Source organism: Lactuca saligna, chromosome 9 (assembly GCF_052625555.1).
Source record: "Lactuca saligna cultivar CGN05327 chromosome 9, ASM5262555v1, whole genome shotgun sequence".
NCBI lineage: Eukaryota > Viridiplantae > Streptophyta > Magnoliopsida > Asterales > Asteraceae > Lactuca > Lactuca saligna.
The window spans coordinates 188,192,498-188,211,107 of NC_136425.1; the positions used below are offsets into that span (position 1 = coordinate 188,192,498).

An 18,610-nucleotide genomic window follows, 5' to 3' on the forward strand; every position below is an offset into this window, starting at 1 on the left:
ACCTAGACTTGAAACCACGGTTTTCTCCTGCAGTACGATCTTTTCTTGAGATTTTAGGATGCCCACCAGTTTCGCCAAAGAATAGGATTTGAATTGCTCATGTGCTTTGACTGTGGACACGATTGCTCTCCACTCAGACCTGAGTCCGTTCAAAAACGTAACCTTCTGTTCAATAAGCTTCCTTTCAATGTCATGTTTGATCATCCTGCTAATAAGATGATTGAAGCGATCGAACGTTTGAGTCACCGTTTCTTCTGCTCCTTGCTTGAACTCACCAAACTCAGACAAGAGTAAGGTTTGAATGGAGTGTTCAAGATCTTCATCTGTAGAGTACAATTCACGTAGCATGTCCCATATTTCTTTTGCAGTTGTGCATGAACTTACCAGCCTAAAAGTATCGGATTGAAGGCCAAATCTAATCAATCTTAGCGCTTTGATATTGCACTGAAATTTAACTTTTTCGTCTTGCGCTACATCTTTAACATCTTTCAGAAGATCATTATACTCCTTTTGAGTTTTAATAATCCTTGAAGTTGCTGAATGAGAAAACGGTCCAGAGATAATTTCTTCCCAAATGAGGTATCCATTATCCTCAGATCCTATGACATAATCTTCAAAGTGATTCGCCCAGACTTCATAATCATGGGTGTACAGGATGGGAATCTTCGTTGTTGATCCAATGCTGTTTGAAATATTGATGGGATTGGATTGCGACTCGTCCATAATTGATCGAATAACCTGTTCAAAGATCAGACTTGTAATATATCAAATTAGGGCAAAAACAATAAATATTGAGATACGTCAATTATGAGATGACGGCTCAATAAATATTAATGAATGCGGAATAACCCTAATCGAAGCTTTTTCACAGAAAAGAAGTGTATCGATTACACAGCCTCCTGCTCTGATACCAATTGATGAGTTTAAAAAAAACTCGAAGATCGATTAGATCTATGAAACAGGTAGAGAAACAACTAGATAATCAATTAAGAACAAGTAAATGGATCAAAAGGTGTCGAATGATTTGATAAACAATCCTCAGAAGAGCTCGATAAAGAACATCAATTGTAGAGGATTTTAGGGTTTACAAACAATCAATAAGAGTGACGACCGACCCTATACGCATACATGCATGCATATAATACAACCCTAACAGTTTTCCTAAGAAAAAGAAGGCTATTCTAGATAAACACGGATTGACAAGCCCAATCCGGCTGTAAAACATAAGGGCCCAAGACGCAACATAATAATCTTCAACAACGTGCTTGGGTCTTCTTTTTGCAAAAGTTCAAGTTCTTTTTGTAGTATCTCATCATCTAAATCGATAAATGAGATCTCTTCTCTCCCTTTCACTTCTTGCTTGACTTCTGGTATAGCTTTGAATACTGCTGACTCGTCTCCTACCCTTAATGTAAGTGTAGACTCACATACATCAATTAAAGCACACGCGGTGTTTAAAAATGGCCTCCCCAAAATAATTGGAACTTCGGGGTCTTCTTCCATATCTAGCACCACAAAGTCTACTGGAAAGATGAACTTTTCAACTTTAATGAGAAGATCCTCGCGAACTCCTGTTGGATGAATTGTCGTCTTGTCAGCCAAATGGATCTTTATGTTTACCGTTCTTGGCTCTGGTAAGTTCAGTTTCTTGAACAAAGAAAGACGCATCAGGTTGATGCTTACACCGGAATCGGTCAACGCTTGAGTGACAAATGTGTTTCCAAATTGACACGGAATTATGATACTTCCCGGGTCGCCCTTCTTTTCGGGTAACTCACTCAACATTATTTCTGTGACTTTAGCCAAGTCTTTCCTAGCAGCAAAGAGACCTTTTAGTAAGTTGAAATACTTTGGTGTTGTAAGCATCGTCTCTACAAATGGCACATTGACTTGGAGGTCTTTAACATGCTTCATAAAGGCTTTATAAGCTTCCGCTTTTTCCACAGGCATGGATTTGATTGGGAATGGCAGAGGGGGATTGTATAGCTTTAAGTGGATGGCAGTTCTATCTTGTACGCATGGACTCGTCGAGTCCATTTGAGGGACTCGGCGAGTCAGGTCGGGTTTAGCTGGAACCGACTCTTCTGTCTTCTCTGTCTTGCTATTAGGGACCCTCTGTGCCTGTGTGAAATTTTTTTCACAGCAGGAAGTTACCATACTCACATTTTCCATTCTTGGATTATTCTCGGTGTTACTTGGAAGTTAGCCCGGTCTTCTTTCATTCACTTGATGTGCAAGCTGTCCCAGCTGTTTCTCAATGTTGAGAATGGATGCCTGTTGATTCCTTAACATATTTCTAGTCTCTTGCATTGCTACATCGTGATCATTGTGTCTTTTTTCGGACGCGATTATGAATCTAGTAAGCATTTCTTCTAATTTGGCTTTCTTTTCCATCACCGGCTCTTCCTTTTGATAGAATCCCCTCTCCTTCTGATTGTATTTCTCCTCCTTAGCCTATTTATATTCTTCGTATGGGAGCCATTCCTTCTTCGGTTTCCTCCAATCTTCGTCGTATCTATCGCCACTAGAGTAAAACACTTGAGCCTTCTTATTTCCATTTTCGTCTAGATCACAATCCTTGGTGAGGTGGGGTCCTCTACAATTCTCACATCCAACTCGAATAGCATGGATTGTTTGATCCATTTTTGTCATCCTTCTATCTAGACTATCGAGCTTAGCTATTACCGCCGCCATGCTATCATTCACCGAGTTCACCGCTCCCTGACTTACTTCATTTCTCGGATTGTGGTATTCTCTAGAGTGCTTAGAGAATTCCTCAATTAACTCCTTGATTTCCGGAGGCGGCTTTCTGGTAAGCGGGCCTTGTGAATCGAGCAATTGCCTTGTGGTGACATTGACTCCATCATAAAAAATGGAGACCTCTTGTTAGCTATTGAGATCATGGTGTGGGAAATTTCTAAGCAAACCCTTGTATCTTTCCCAAGCTTCATAAAGAGATTCACCGGGTTGTTGCTCGAAGTTGGCGATGGCTTTCTTCAAATTAGCTATCTTGGAAGGCGGGCAAAAGTGGTCTATGAATTCCTCTTTCATATTGGCCCATGTGGTGACCGATCCGGGAGGAAGGGACTTAAGCCAATCCTTCACAGCACCTTTAAACGTGACTCGGAGCATGCGAAGTAGCTGGGTCTCACGAGGCACATTTGGTACATTGAAGTAGTCAGCCACATCATTTACTTCATCCAAGTGCTTGTAGGCGTCTTCATGATCTTTCCCATAAAAAGGAATCTCCTTGAGTTGAGCGAGAATATGGCCCTTTAGCTCGAAAGTAACAGTTGCGGGAATTGCGGGTTGCACAAGTCCCGGGCCGGTGTCATCACGCATCCTCTTCTTCCATTCCCCCATGGGGTTTTCATCGATATTAGCCATAGCGGTAGCTAAATCGTCTTCAAACTCGGATCCGTGCTCGTATGTGGGTTCGTCTTCTTCCTCGGTCTCGTACTCGGTGTCTTTTTGAATTAGATCTTCGACTGTCAACGAGGCACTGGATGCTCCTGGTTTGTTGCTCCTTTTCTTGCTGAAAACAAACTTGAAGTTTTTGAGTGGTGAGTTCTTTGAATAAGCGGATTCTCCAACGGTTTTTCCTTTGCTCCTTCTTAGTGCGGTTTCCGGATCTTCAAGAGGGGGGACCAGAGGTGTATCAGATCCTCGGGTCATGAAACAACTGCAAACAAAACAGAAAACACGTAAAAAGAACAAAAAAATTAAATTAAATTAAAGTTGATTCAGCGTAGTACTCGTCGAGTCAGCGCGAATGCACTCGGCGAGTCCAAGGTAAATCAGGTTTTTTTTATATATATACTACCTACTAAATTAAACAGTAATTAACTTTATGTAAGCAAAATCTCACACAAAGGATCGACTGAATTAGAATTTAATGCTAGTTTTAGAACCGTTCACCGGCAACGGCGCCAAAAACTTGATGTGCGTAAACTCACTTAGTTTTAATCCTACTTTTAGTTGTAAAATAAACACACAAAGGCAATGTACCTATCAATTGTGGAATAGTTCAAGCAAATAGGGTATCGAACACACGGAACAGCAAATTAAAAATAAAAACTAATTCTATCTAAATTAATTAATAAGTAGAGGGTTTTCTCTAGTTTTACAAGACTAGAAACTTACTAACTATTACTTAATCTAAAAAATAGAAAAACAAAGAATTAACTAGATTCAATAATACGAAGGAACTTCTGTTTAGTTCAACTCAATTGATCCTATGGTTGATTTCAAGGTAATATTGCAATGGATTAATTCTTTTGTTGGTTACCGATTCAAGTGACTAGGTTCGCATTCACTACACTAGTCCTTAGTAAATAAACTAACTTAAACAGTGATCAGTTGTCTAATTCAATTTAGTTCACTAGATTAATTATTCGGATTACTTTAGACTCACAATAGTTAATCAATTTGGTTTTTAATTAACTTCTTGTTGATGGTTATCACACAAGCTTGCACATGAATTTACTTAATTTTCTTATTAATTCTAGTTTCATGTTCATTAGTCCTAGACATATAACAAAGTAGTCACAAGGTATATGAGGTTGATAATCAAATGATGTTCATGCTATTTAATTACCTTCCTATTAACAGTAAATTAATTATCATTCACACACAAGGTTCTTTAGCAAGCTAAAATAACAAATAAATCACCAACATTGAATTAATCCTACCAATAATCAAACCATAGTCTCAATTTTGTATCCCCAAACAGAAGTTAAGAGTTTTAGCTCATGATTGAAGTAAATAACAGTATAAAAACGAATTCTAATTGTCTAACCATAGTGGAAAACAAAAGATTAAGTATAATGATGAAACTTTCCTCAAATCTCCTTCGGGATTGAATTGTAGCTTCTATCTTTGTCTTCTAGGGTTTCTCTGGCCTCTGAATCGCAGCTAATTACTCCAGAATTGTCCCAGAAGTTTTTTTCCTTGATCTGAGAAGTTATCTATATATTTGCGTATCGACTCGTCGAGTCAGGTGGCGACTCGTCGAGTCCGTCTCACAATCTCCGTATACGATAAGCATCTGGGTTCCCGAGTCATTATCTTCACTTGGACTCGCCGAGTAGGTGCTATTTTTGGTGTTTTTCTTCTTTATCCAATTCCCGAGCTCCTAACCGCTTCTCCTGCTTCCTTTTGCTTCCGAGCTTCATTTTTGGACTGAAAATACAATTCAAACACTTTTAAGTACCTTTTGTCCATGAAATGCAATAATTTAGCTAATAAATGAATAAAAATCTATACTTAATACAAACTAAATATGCACATATCAATGCACATACGGAACGATCCATCTTTCTTCTTTACAAACAAGAATGGTGCTCCCCAAGGTGAGAAACTTGGTCTAATGAATCCTTTTTGGTGGAGTTCGTTAAGCTGACTGGAAAGTTCTTGCGTCTCTACTGGTGCGTGACGATAAGGCGATTTTGCTACTGGGGTAGCCCCTCGAACTAAATCGATTCTGAACTCGACTTAGCGTTGTGGTGGTAATCCCGGTAGTTCTTCTGGAAAGATATCGGGGAAGTCACGTACTTCTGGAATGCTATTAATATCCTTTACTTCCCGACTGTATCGATGATGTGTGCAAGAAATGCCTGATAATCCTTTCGCGAACACTTTCGAGCTTGGATGCACGAAATGATGCCAAGGTTTGTACTTGATTTGTCACTGTAAATCACTAATGTTTCATCGTTAGGGAGATTTAGACGAACAATTGATGTCGGCGCGAAGCAGACTTAACTAATCCATGCCAATTATGACGTCAAAAATTTTAATTTGGACTGGCATGAGGTTGATTGGGAAGGAGTGACCGTCTAAAGTTAATGTACAACTCATGTATATGCATTTAGTGTTTTCCATTTTTCCATTTGCCATTTCTACAGTGAATGATTCTTCTAATATGCTAGGTTTATGTTTAAGTAAGTGAATAAAGTTTTGGCTCACGAAGCTTCTCTCTGCTCCACTATCGAATAGTATGCATGCATATGAATTATCGAGAAGAAACGTACTAGAAACTACTGTAGGATCAGCTATGGCTTCTTTGTGACCAATAGCCAAAACCCGTCACACTCCTCCAGTATTCACTGCCTTTGGGTAGTTTCTTTTGTAGTGGCCCACCTCGCCACAACCGTAGCATGCATGGCCTACACCAGCATTGGGAAGTTGAGTGATCGGCTTTACGGGGGCCTTGCAGAACCGTAAATGTGTCCCTTCCTGTTGCAGTTGGAGCACTGCATTTCCCGACAAGGTCCATGGTGGTGGTAATTGCATTTGGTGCACTTTGGGAGGTTGCCCACATAAGGCTTTGTGGGGTAGAGATTTGTAGGAACGGTAGTAGGTACAGTAGCAGCATTTACTGTAACCAGTTGTTGTTTCTTCGAGGATTCTTTGGATGACCCACCCTTCCCCTTATTCCACCCTCTCTTCTTGTTATTGTTGTTGTTGTTGTTTCCCTTTTGTGGTTCTGGTGCAGAAAGTGTTGAGTTTTGATGATTTCCATGATCAATAAGTGATTGTGCCAGCTCTTTGGCACTTTCAAAAGTGTCAGCTTTTGAAGCTAACACGCTTGACTGAATTTGGGGCGACAGTCCCCAAATGTACCTCTCTATTTTATTGCTCTCAAGAGCAATCATATCTGGGCAAAGGATTGCTAGATCACAGAATTTGTTTGTATAAGTTGTTATATCGGTACCAATCATTCCAAGAGTCCAGAGTTTGTGCTCGAGTTTTTGAATCTCTCCTCGTGGACAGTACTCCCTCATCAGCATGATTTTTAAGCTCTCCCAGCTTATTAAATTCGCCACTATCAGAGTAAGTACTTTAACGTGGTCATTCCACCAAGTTAAAGCTCGATCAGTTAGAGTGTAAGTTGCAAACTTGACTTTACTGTGTTCGTAGCAGGAGCAGATTTCAAAGACTGATTCCATCCTTTCAATCCACTGCCTTAAAATCATCACACCACCCGTTCCATTAAACATCCGAGGTTTAGCATTCGTAAAGTCTTTATAGGTGCACTCCCGGGGTTGCCCATGACTATCGCCATGGTTGGAAGGATGTATACCAATTCCTGAATCAGTAGTAATAGGGGTATTGATCTGTGACATGGCAGCCGCCACAGCTGCGGTGACTGCTTCATGGAACATGACAGCATCAAATTGAGGAGGTTGAGGTGGTGGTGGTATCGGTGCTTCCCCACCGTTTTTTCATCTCGGATTTCTATGCGGAGGCATCCTTCAACTAAAGATTGAAAAGACAAGGGTAAGAAGTCCGTAGTATAGAAAATGTATGTTTCTCATGAACTAAATAGCTATAGTTCAACAACAGATGATAGTATGAGTCTCAAAGATAGAAGAACGAAGGTTATTCGTAAATCCGAATATATGAACAAGCGTATGGTTTTTCCATAATATTTTAAAGATTGAACGAAATACTCAATGTAGTAATAATAGCGTGCAAATTATATTAATATAATAGATGATACAAAGATCACGAAAATTTGACCCTTAAAAGGGTCTCTGATTACAAGAATTTTAAGAAAGTAAAAACATTTAGTTGAGGTCCTAACTTATAACAAAATTTAAGGTTTTCTCAAGTACTACTTGCGACGTGTGTTGCGCTTGGAGCTTGACTCCGCATCCGATTACTTTGATTCCATAAGACGCCTATCGAAGGCGGCTTGCTGTCCCCTCAACTCGATGAGGGCTGCATTCATTTGTGTTTGGAATGCATCGGTGCGGAGGTGGGTGTCATTTTGCAACATATCCAGACGACGGATGTTGGCCGTGTGAACTTGTACTTCCACGTTGACTTTGCGGATTCGATTTGCTTGGACCCCCGATTGATAGGACTGGTTGGCCAGTTTACCTACCATGACCGGAAGTGCTCGGTCGGCTGAACCTCTGTCCCTGATGTCGTAGAAGTTTCGACACATACCGTAGGGAGAGCGTATCCCTTGTTGTTGGCTCCAATGGTGGAGGTGACTTCCCCAAACGGGGGTCGATCCCTGGAAGTTCCTCCTAATGGATGGAGGGTCGACTACTTCATGTTCTGAGTCTGTACCAGAGTCGTCCCCTTCTTCCAACTTGATAGGTTCTTCATCCTCTTCAGGATCCTACTCTACCCATCCTCCATTGCCCTGGTTCGGGTAGTAGGGGTCCCTTTGTGGGTGAAATCCAGCCATTTGACTATACGAGAATAGGGTTATAAGATTTGAACAAAACTTGAAAACATGTAACACTAATTAATCTATTGTATGTACCAAATACTACTATAGTATTTAAATTGTACGTTTGATACTAGTGTCTATTTTGGTAAGTTTTGACTTGTTGCTCACTACGATCATTCCTCGATATATGTTAGTCCAATCTCATATAAATATAGTTGATCAGGCTATATTCGTCCAAAGTTCGATTACATATCTCGAGAACTAATCGTAGTGTCTAACTCGTCTTAATAATTTTTGTATAGTTCTCATCATGAAAATATGTCGTTGTATGCATGTATTTTTTATTTTCATGACCTAAAATAATCCATTTAAATGAAATAAGGATTTTAGGTGTGCAAATCTTTTGTCAGAGACTTTGAGTCCCTAAGCATTTATAGTTTGTATATCTTATGAGGTTCGATATACTTAGTTCACTATAAACATTGCTCTGATACCAATCTATCACACCCCCAAACCGGAACGGCGGAAACGTTCGGGGGCGGATGACTTCATGTGGTAACGTAACAAATGAATACATAGTAAAGAAACCAATACAACCATCATATATATAATTGAAAGTTTACATTGTTTAAAAGAGTACATGTTCAAAACCAATTACAATATGATGCCAAAAGTTTGAATTTAAACTAGCGCCGCAGCGTTCCTTATTCAAAGAGCGGTTTGGTACCTAAAATTACTGAGTTCCTGGGACATACAAGTAGTTTTGAAAGAATAGATCAACATTTAAGCTGGTGAGTTTCATAAGTATCTAAATGATAGTATTTGTATGAACTAAAATGAAATGATTTGTTTTTGTTTGTTAATTTCTAGAAAATCCCATATTTCCTACTAGTATAAACGTTGCCTTAAATCAAAACCAATGTTTGTTTAGAAAGTGGATGTTTTCCCATCTGTGAGTAGTGGTTTAGAAGTTCCAAACTTGTATCACAATTAGGTGTTTCATGCCTAAAGTAGTTAAGTTATGTATGTATAAAACCTTTAATACGTCTGAAAAACCCTGTAAATCAATGTGTTTTTAATACTCTACGTGAGTTTCATAACCATGCTATTGACTAGAAATTCCTATACACAACGTTCTTCAGGCGTTGGAATGTTCTGACGTTTGTCACCCCAAATGGTGTACTATAGATAACAGTCAAGGTGCGCGGTTGTCAATCCTGTATATAGATCTATACACAAACACCATGCTCCCCCTCCAAGGGATTCTGGTATATAATACAGGACTTGAAATGTGTAATCGAGCGTACGTGAAGTTTAATGTCTCACAAAACTTAGTATAAAACAGATTTACGTGTGAAAATGTTCGTTTGTTCTTGTATATGAAAGTAACTTCTTGAAATAGTATTCCCAATATATAAAAGTTCGTAGTGTTCTCGCAAAACTATACCTATTATAGTTTCCTAAAAGTGTGTTTCGTTTGTATAATAATCCCTCATGAAAATGCTCACTTGTTATGAAAAGTATAATTTTTGTAGTGCCAAAACTGGACACATATACATGTAGTATAAACAGAGTGTTTGATTTACATAAATACATAAATCATTTCTTATTTTAAAAGATAAGATATTATCGAGGTAAAATTTGCATACGAATGCTTCCCTATAATACTTATAAATCACATATGATTCCATTTATAAAAAGCGTTTAATGAAACTTTATTATATAACACACAATAATAATCGAGTGGTTTACTTGTATTCCCCCCCCCCCCCCCCCCCTTTAAAAGCATATAAAAGTATTTATAGAACATTTAAAAGTGTGGATTATAGGGGTATGAACTCATTTGAATGATCGGAGAGGGCGAGATGAAAACCGGACAGAATTTCAACTCGAGAAAGCGGATTTTCTCGGGATTCTTGGGAATCTCGGGAGCACAAACGACCTTCGGGACTTGAGCCAGGTAACTGGGACTTCGGGATAGCACGTGCACGGAAAACGAGGCAAAAACACAAGAGAGATGAGAGGAAATGGCTCTTTTCTTTGGAACCCTCGCATCTGTTTTATAGGCGGTGGGAACCACCTCCGTACGCGGGGGGTACTCGTGCGTCACGCATGAGCGAATCCTCGACTGCTTCGGACTCCAGGTAGGACTAGACATAGGCTCGCATAGGGTACGACGTGGACGATCCGAGGCCTAGGCCTTGAGTATGCTGGGCGTACTCGTGCGTGACTCAACCTTCTGATAATACCGAAATTTCAATTAAAAATTATATTTTTAATATTTAATAAACTTCAAAAATTCATATCTTCTTCATACGAACTCCGTTTTGGACGTTCTTTATATCCACGCGTAGGTGAGACTATACTCTATAATTTTCTTTTAGATTCCGTTGGCAAATTTTGAAATTATTTTTATTATTTATTTTTAAAAGGTCGCGGTAAGAAAATTTCATTAGAAATTTAGAACTTCATTATCTGACTTCTGTTTTTGCCAAACTTTTTACCGTTGAAAAACCATTGCCGACACCTTCGGTTCTCATTTAGGTCATTCCGGTCAAAAGTCGCTCGATCTCTGATTCGAGTTTTTAACTGTCCGTCGCTAAGCCGAACTTGGAAAATTCATAACTTCCTTATACGAAGTCAGATTTGAGCGTTCTTTTTACGTACGATCACAGTTTAATGACATCTAACATAATAGGTAATTTAATTAGTGATATTTGGATATTTTATTTTCGAAGTTAATTTCATTATAACGAACGTGGTTACAATACTTGACTTTTTAGGTCATTTACATAGAGTTGAAATATCAGGTTGTCACAAGGTTTAGTGAGATCCCCCAAACTACCACATACCATACAAGCACATATAACAAATAACATAACTCTGGGACTCTTCCCAACTGCAACGGGATGAATCCCAACATTGGCTTACCCGACATCGGAATCCTGTCTAGCATCGGGCTCATCTCGGGATCTGACCGCATCGGGCATCGGGTTCACCCAGACATCGGGCTTACCCCGGCAAATACACAACATAACATATATCATAACACATATCATAATCATATAATCATCATCGGGCTTGCCCCGGAACACATAATACATAACATAATATATATCGTACATCGGGCTTACCCCGGAACACATATCACATAACATGTAAACTTACATACATCGGGTTTGCCCCGGAATCTGACTGAAGTTTAGAACACATAGCTCATATCATATAACATGCATGAATCATAAAGACATCATACATACTCAACTACTTCTCGAGACTGCCCCGGCAACGGACCGATGTTAAGAAACATATAAACTGCACCGGGATAACCCCGACATCAGGTTGACCCCGTTGTACTCTACTACTTAAACGGGCCGGTGTTGGTGCCTTAGACCCATTCCTACTGGAGGAAAACTCACCTCGTGGATTTGACTGCTGAAACTCTGGGTGACGAATCTCTGTCTGTTGCTCCGGCTACTCTCTGGCTATAATTTCCATAAAGACACTTAGTCAAAAACTGATAACTAACCTTAGGGTAAAGTGACCATTTTACCCCTAGCTAAAGTCGACATCCTGGTCAAAGTCAACATCCACTTGACTCGACTCGTTGAGTTAGCCTGCCAACTCGCTAAGTCCCTATTCTTTTATTTGCCCCCATTCCTTACTCTACCCATCGAGTCTAGCAAGAACTCGACAAGTTCTCCTTCAATCAATACTAGGACAATCTTCAACTGACTCACTGAGTTCAACCTTGAAATCGTCTAGTTCATCTTCATCTTAAGTGCTACTAGTCTGTGACTTAGCGAGTTGTATGAACAACTCGTCGAGTCCGTCTTCATGGGTTGGGAGATTGCCTTGAACTCGCTGAGTGTGTTCATATACTCACCGAGTCCCCTGGTTACCAGGTCCATAACTTGGTTTACTTCGCTGAGTCCTTCTTCTGGACTCATCTAGATCCCTTCTAAACTCCACTGGGTCCCTTAGGATCATAAAAGGTTGGAGAATCAAACCCCTGAGTCGGAGTCAGTGGCGAATCTAGACTATAAAATCATGTGGTTCCTAAATTAAATGAAGCCAATATAAAAAATTTCCAACAATACTTGTCTGGGGTCGGGTCGAATCGTGTACCTTAAAAAATTTGACGAATAAGTTCAACTTATTAAAACCGATCAGACACCACCGATTAAATTTTTTAACAAAACGATTGAAATATAAATGAAATAAGCAGTACGTTTTTAATGAAAAAACTAATTGATTATTAGTCTATTGATAAAGCGGTGAACGGAGAGTGAGAGTCTTTAGCATATAGGCTTCTTTTTATTACAACAATTTATTTATTTATTGATATTTTGAGAGTGCCAATTAAGAGTGGTTAATTTTTGGTTATCAATCACATAATTTAAAATAAAAATTGATCCTAATAAATTATTTTTTTCTTCTTTTAAAATGATTTTTAAGACATTTTCTAAAAAACAAATTCAAGGTAGGTTCTTTACTTTTTCTAAGGTAGTTCCTAATTTTTCTACAATATATAATGTAAATGAAATTGAAAATATAGGTAGGTCTTAGGACCTACCTTGGGCCATACTAGATACACCCCTGATCGGAACCTGCCCGAACCGGAACCGGACGAGAATCGAACTTGGTGGAAAATAGAAACCAAATCGAACCGTTGGTTTTACGGGTTCCTACCGGTTCTTGTCGTGTCTTAAATGTTGGTACCGGTCTTCGAAAAATAACAACATACTATTTTGGTTTTTGTCGGTTCTACCAGTTTTTGCCGGTTCTACCGGTTCCGGTTCCTTTCGGTTCCAAAAATCCACAAGAATATAGTTCCAATCCCGGCCCGATTAGTTCTATCCAGTTTCTGTTTCGGTATCAGTTCCGGCCAAGTCCCCGGTTCAAATGCTTATCCCTAACTAATACCGTTTTTATAACTTGTAGTTGTCTATGTGGGGACCATTTTGATAGTTTTCTATTAAAACAAGGGCTATTTTATAAGTTAGAAAAATAAATTTGGTAGGGACTAGGGACTATTTGAATATATATCCCAAAAATATTACAAGTTATTAAATAACGATAACAATTTAATAAAAACAATAATAATAACAATATTTGAAGAAAATATATATATAATTTTTGCGGTCTAGCGTGTGGGACTATATTTGTCTGCCGTGTCCGAAAAAAATGGAGTAAATATGTCCTCAAGAAAACGAATACGATGCCATAGTTTCCACGAAAGCGGAAAAAGGTATTTCCATTATATGAAAAACGTGTATTCATTAGGCTTTGCATAAAGCATTAAACCGAAAGTAGTAACATTCCATTTAGTTTTTTCTTGTTTCATTATGTTTGTTTTTTTGTTGATTCATTATGTTATGAGACTTTGAGAAACAAGTTTCATGTGACTTCAATTGCTATCATAGATGTTAAACTAATTAGAAAAGGAGTTGCAAAGAACATGTAAACTTTCGATTGTTTCCTATACATCAAACGTCATTAACAGAAACGAGTTTTAAAATGGGAAATTAAGTATCTTGCAAAAAATTTATAGTATTTGGCATTCGGACCAACGCATTCATTCCTTCCTTTTAATCGTCCAATCACAACATGAGCTTTAATGGGTCCGATATTATTAATGTTCTACCAATGTATGACATTTTGATCAAAAAAATCTATTTTTTTCTCTTACGTTTAAACATACACACATTCATATATCAGTTATGTGCATCTGCAACCGTTGAAATGTTTACTTTTTTCATATTTTTAATAACCTTGAAAGTTATCACTACACCACAACCTAACATTTAAGTCATTTAACTGGTATTTTTCTTACAGGATATAAGGGTGTTTTTTCTTTGTGTCATAAAAGTCACCCACCGGGATTTATTAATTTGCAAATTCTTCATCAGTTAGTTAAAAGAATAAAATTGACTGACATTATGACGATACTAGATAGTACAAATATCATTATATGAGAAGTTGATCGTTCAAATGATAATTATTTGTTTTTATAAAAAATAACAAATTTGAAATAGTTTTTGCAAAATAATTGTATTCTCTAGAATAGGTTATTCCGGAAGACATCTCAACATATATGGATCTAGCAAGGCTCATTCAACATATTTTAGAATGCCTATTCCAATATGTTTCGGAGCACAAACTACATAGCTTTATACGGGATTATATTTCAACACATTCTGAAGCACAAACTACTAACTATTCCTACCCATTTCGAACCCTTCTACACATTTTGGACTAAACAATCAAGGAATATATGAAACACAATTCCAATGATTTGGAAGTTTTACGGGTAAGTTTTTCGCTCCTACGCTTTTAGTTGTTTAATTCTAAGATTATTGGTGTAAGAGAGTAACTCTAGAACACAAAGAATAGGTCCAGAACACGAAGAACAGGTTTGAAACACAAAGAACATGTTCCAAACAGTGTTGGAGATGAGCTAATTTAGTGTTAGAATCAACCCAAATGTAATGCCTAGTTCTTCGTACGTATTTAATTTATCAATTATTCAATTTATAAGCACAACCCGATGAGTTGGAAGCCACAAACTCGTCGAGTAGAGACCCTATGGGTCGCGTGATTTAAGTAACCTACTCGACGAGTAGGCTGGTATAGGTGAAACCCTAATTTTCGGGGTTTGCACCCTATTTAAGCATATTAAACCCTCCATGTTGGCCTCATTTTCGGCCTCCAAGTCCCAAACCCTAAATCCGGAAATCATATTGCTATTGTGAGTATTTGTGAGCCCTTCTAAGTGTTTTAGTGGGTGTTTTGAAGCCATTGGAAAAAGGAAAAGCTTGAGGTCACAAGAAGGAGTTCTAGATCCAAAATCCTAGCTTCATTCTCGACATTTTTCTGGTATCAATTCTGAATCTTTCCTTGTGGTTATTTAGATCTTCTTTTGGGTCAATTTGGAGTGGTTTTGATCCAAGTTCCATGGTCCTTTGGATTTGGACGTCCCAAATGAGTTTATACGTCAGATTTGAGGTCTAGAAGGATTTTTGTGGCATAAAGGTGCCAACTTTATGGCAATGGAAGACTCATGCAATCTTTAGACTATCATTTTGGTCCTTTAAAGCCTTTACGGCCATGCATGTGGATAAAGTTCGAGACTTTATTTGATTATTTAGACATTAGAGTCCAGATCTATGATCTCATAATCTAGCTCTTAGTTTTGATGGTGTTTGGATTAAGACATTGACCATTTTAGATTAGGGTTTAAGCTTAATCCTTTTAGAAGGGGTATCAAGGGGTAAAGTTGGAAACTTTACCCTTCTACAGGCTTTTTCAATTGAGATCTGAAGTTTAGAGTCCAGACCTATTGGACAATGGCTCAATGAGTTAAGAAAAGGTTAGCAGACTGGGGAACTCGACGAGTGGAGTATCACGATTTTGTAATAGGGAAGGACTCGACGAGTTCATGGAAGAACTTGACGAGTTGGAATGCGAAATCACTATTTTGTGATGTATAGCAACTCGCCGAGTTGGAGGATAACTCGAGGAGTTGGGTCAACCCAGAGCGTTAACTTTGACTTTCACTTGACTGGGACTTTGACCACAGTTAACCCTAAGGGATTATAAAGGCATGTGATGGCATCTAAGGGGATTACTGTGATTCAGGTAGCGTGTAGAGTTGATTCCAGGTCAGATACGTTTCAGCTATCATCCGACATTGGAGGTGAGTATCCTCTTGTATGAACGGGTCTAAGGCACTAATGTCGGCCAGTATATGTATGCTAGTATGTTCTAGGCTAAGGCCTGATGCCGAGTAATGCCTGATGTAGATTTATAAGCTTCCAGATTCCAATCCAATATTAGGTAGTGTCTAAGGAATGTTTGTATGCTTAATGTCTTCGTGATTCTTGCACGTGTCTGTTTTGTATGTTACTAGACCCCAGTCTGATGTCGGGAATGCCCGAGGAATGTTTATATGTTTCCACATTTCGGTCTAATGTCGCGCGGGGCCTGAGGAATGTTTATATGTATATGTTATGTGATTATTTATGTAAAATTGTCGATATGTTTATATGTATCCCGCGCTTTGCTCGATATCGGGAGGGGCCTAATGTCGGATTTCGATCTGATGTCGGGTGGGGCTCGATGTAGGACATTGTCCGATATCGAGCGGGGCCCGTTGAAGCAGTCCAGGCCCATGGTATGTGATTATGTGATTATTTTTATGTTATGTGGTAGTTTGGGGAGACTCACTAAGCTTCATGCTTACAGTTTTGGTTTCAAGTACTTCTTGTAGAAAGGTGTAACACCCATAAAAATCATGTCAGTTTTAAACTTTTATAAACATTTAAAATATTAAAAGTTATTACAAAAAGGTTTCCAAAATAGTTTCATGTCAGAGTATCCCAGTAATCCAAATCAAAATATGAGGAAGTGTATGGTCACGCCTTCACCTTCCCACGGTCATGCGTTGTACCTGAAACAATAAATCGATAGATGTAAGCTCGAAGTCTTAGTGAGTTACCCCTAAAATACCAACCTCATACACCCATAAGCATATCATATAAAAAACACATAACAACCATGCATCTCGAGTCTACAGTGTGACTGGTCTGCTCACACCGGGCCTTCAGTGCACCTGATCCACTCTTTGAGTCTACAATATGACTGGACCGCCCGCACTAGGCCTTTATTCTATCTGGCCCACTCTCCGAGCCTCGACACGTCTAGATCGCCCTCTCGGAGCTTTCAGCCTATCTGAACCGCTCGTCGAGCCTTCGACCTTACTATGTGCCCTCCTGGGCCTGCAATTTATCCGGTCCACCCTAGGTATGTTGGCATATAGCACGAAGTAGGACCCACCTCAGCCCAACCTGATGTGTTTTAGCCATAAGAACATCCTATGTGCTAATATAAACCCTAATGCTTGGATCTAGGTTTCTCTATTGTACATGCAATTCATCCAAGACTATAAACCCTAGATCTAGTATATGATAATCAATATAACATATGAATTAGGGTTTAGATCATACCTTGATTGTTATGTAGCAATAACAATCTCAAATTCTCATTGTAATGACTTTAGAAAGCTTAGAGTCACAAATGTGACTCCTCTAATGGTTCACAAACACCAAGAGCAAGAGGATGAAGAATAAGGAGTGAGAAGACACCCAAAACGTGTAGAAACCCTAAGGATTCAGTTGCCTACGTTTTTGGTGCCCAAGGGGTCCTTAAATAGTGAGGCTATTAGGGTTATCTAACAAGGAAACCCTAATTTGGATGCTTAGGCCCTAAGCAACCCATGAACTCCTTTCTTAAAGGCCTTGGACGATTTCTAATGGGTTTCCCCCATAGAATTCGTCCACTCCTATAATATGGAATCCATTAGCCCAATATTCAACTATCATACAATTGACAGTTCTAGTCCCTTAAGTTTAATTAATATCTTTTAGCCACAAACTTAATTCTTATTTATTCTTGACTAATATTAATTAAACAATATGATTTCTCCTTTAATATATTATTCTCATAATATATTAATTAATCCTTTTTCTCCATAATCCATCCTATCAAGTTGCTTTAATGAAGGAAACCCAAAAGGACCATGCACCATCGGGTCAAGCACATACCAAAATAGTTATGGACTTAGACACTAATCCAACAGTCTCCCACTTAGATAATTCTAATAACTATTATGCATATGACTTCAGATCCTGATTTGCAATCATAGCTTTCCAAAGCCGCTGTCAAATATGATCTTATCAGATACACGTGTCCTTTAGATAAGGGATCATATATTCCTCCATTCTAGATATCATATAGATATAAGACATGAATTCTAATCATTCTCTCTATACTATTTCCTGAGTTCTGATTTATGATGACTGGCAACAAACTACAATTGAACACATCAAATTAGTCCCGGCTTGGCCAAGCGCTTAGGTTCCATCACTAAATCATCGAGGGGCCCAAAGATATCGCTTTTATCCTACTTTGGATAAAAGGAACGGATAAACTTTGACTCAATGCTCGCTTTCACTTACTGAATTACACACAACAATATGTTTTATAACACCAAGTTACTGGTGCGTTTACATATTATCAATGTGCAACCAACTCGCAAGATACAACTCACACATCTCGGTTTCAAGAATATAAGATATTATCGTCTCCCCAATCACTCGTGATAAAATCCATGAAGTGATCCAAGTGAGCGTGGGTTTATTCCAATGCTCAAATCATATTCATAAGCACTCATGAACGTTGCAGCAAACAATTGCTTATGTCTAATACACTTTAGACAATCCACACACCAATTCACAACAGTCTTCATTCATACCTACTTCCAACATATGAACGACTGTGGTCCGTTCGAATAATTTGACTGTTCTGAACCAATTAAATTATTCAGGAAGTCAAAACATGCAAAGTGAAACACGAGAATAATAC

At 38.6% G+C, this 18,610-nt stretch overlaps 1 non-coding gene across 1 annotated transcript; it reads left to right on the forward strand.

Moving 5' to 3' along the window:
- The first annotated feature begins 2,896 nt into the window (after positions 1-2,896).
- On the forward strand, positions 2,897-3,003 carry LOC145019137 (small nucleolar RNA R71). Its single transcript, XR_013667455.1, has one exon. It is a non-coding gene; the product is annotated as a small nucleolar RNA R71 (small nucleolar RNA).
- Positions 3,004-18,610: the final 15,607 nt, after the last annotated feature.